We start from the raw sequence: 2,118 nt of genomic DNA on the forward strand, positions 1-2,118 counted from the left end.
AAAAAAAAAAAAAGAAAAAAAGAAATTCCAATTCCAAGAGATTTAGTCCATGGCTTCCATCTCTAGGTTGCTCTTGGTCTACATAGCTGTTGAAATCTAGGAATAATAACATTTGTGTTCCAGGCAGGAAGTAGAAGGAGGTGAGGAAGAGCAAAAAGGAAGGTGCAATCTCCAGCTGCCTATGTCTCTTTAAAGAGTCTTTTTCTAGGCCAGATGTGGTGGCTCACACCTGTAATCCCAGCACTTTGGAAGGCCGAGGCAGGTGCATCATGAAGTCAGGGGTTCGAGACCAGCCTGGCCAACATAGTGAAACCACTTCTCTACTAAAAATACAAAAATTAGCCAGGCATGGTGGCGGGCACCTGTAGTCCCAGCTACTCAGGAGACTGAGGCAGGAGAATCACTTGAACCAGGGAGGCAGAGGTTGCAGTGAGCCAAGCCACTGCATTCCAGCCTCAGCAACAGAGCGAGACTTGGTCTCAAAAACAAAAAAAGTCTTTTTCTGTGCGCTGTGCTCCCCCCAACAGCTTCTACTCATGTTTCCTTAGCTAAAATAATGTCACATGGCCACACAGTTTTAAAAGAGGCTGAAAAATGTGGTCACTCCTGATAAAGTTGGGGTTGTGTTACTCAGGAAGAACAGGAGCGTAGTGCTGGGTAGGCAAACAGTCAGTAATTGTTGTCTAATTCTATCTGACTCAAGAAGGTTGAGCTTTTGGGCAGCCTTGAATGGTTATTTTTCTATGCTGAGGATTTGGGAGATGCTAAGTGAGGTGAAAAGTATCTGTAGATACACAAAGCCCATCCACGGATGAAACTGTAATCAGGTTTAAAAATTAATATGGCCGTTCAATCCCTGGAAGAGTCCCTTGATCACTGATCCAATCTGTTTGGTCAGCTTTGAAAACAACGGCTGAGGGTACTTCTGGTTTAAAATGGCACCTGATTAACAATCTTTAATACAGCACCTCTCAACTTTTCCATAAAGGATCTAGGAAGCCATGGCAGGGAGTGGTGAGGGGAAAGCTCATAACCAGCCTCAAAATTAAATCTAATGGACACTGCTGACCCAGAATTTCAGAGGAACCTTTAATGGAGATGAATGATGGTTAACTTCAATTCATATGGCTCATGAAACAGAGTTTACCTGAAAACTCAAGACCATTCAGACATCACCACTGTCTACTTCTTCACTCAAAGACCCAGCTGTCCTTCTGCTGTGGATCCTGTGAACCAATCCATATTGATTCTCCTCCTCCTTCTTTGTTATCTGTTTGCATCTATTTAAAGACAGCAGCAATTCCCCAGAAGTTAACTAGAGAGTAAATAGTGGAGTTGGGGAGGTGCATGTATGTGTACAGACATTAGGGTAAGGAACCACAGTAGTACCCTTATCCTGGGTCATATAATCCTTACAAGTAAAGAGTTGCTAGCATGGGTATGGAGAGAAAAAGCTCTGTTGGAACCCATCAGCACTATAGCTTTTCAAGCATCACGTTGGCTGAAAATATGAGGTGCAGAATTTAAATGGATGAATACCCAGCAGAAGTCAGTACTGGACTGGATGTTATGTACTCCAACCTGCTCTTCAGCTGTGGGGCTGAGAATGGAGTTTGACCTTCACACAAATAGAAATGGAGCTAGGGGAAAATCCACACACATAATTCGTTGTTCAATACTGAGTTAAATAGCATTCGCCTTTTAAAAATGTCTTAAATATGACATTTTAGAGGCAGTCTAGCATTGATACTCTGGAGCCAGACTGTCTAGGTTCAAATCCTGACTCCACCACTTACAGCTCTGTGACCATGGGCAAGTTACCTAATGTTGATGTCCCAGCATTCGTATTTGTAAAATGAGGTTAATAATGCTTCTTACTTCATAGAGTTGTTGTGAGATTGCATGAGTCAATATATAGAAATACTTGGAACAGCATACAGTAAGCACTCAACAAATGCAAGCTATATTATCATGATGAAGATTATGATTTTTAAAATCATAAGATCATAATAGAATGAATCAATATAGGCTGGGCACGGTGGCTCAAGCCTGTAATCCCAGCACTTTGGGAGGCCGAGACGGGCGGATCACGAGGTCAGGAGATCGAGACCATCCTGG

Source organism: Mandrillus leucophaeus, unplaced genomic scaffold, assembly GCF_000951045.1.
Source record: "Mandrillus leucophaeus isolate KB7577 unplaced genomic scaffold, Mleu.le_1.0 Scaffold1083, whole genome shotgun sequence".
Classification (NCBI taxonomy): domain Eukaryota; kingdom Metazoa; phylum Chordata; class Mammalia; order Primates; family Cercopithecidae; genus Mandrillus; species Mandrillus leucophaeus.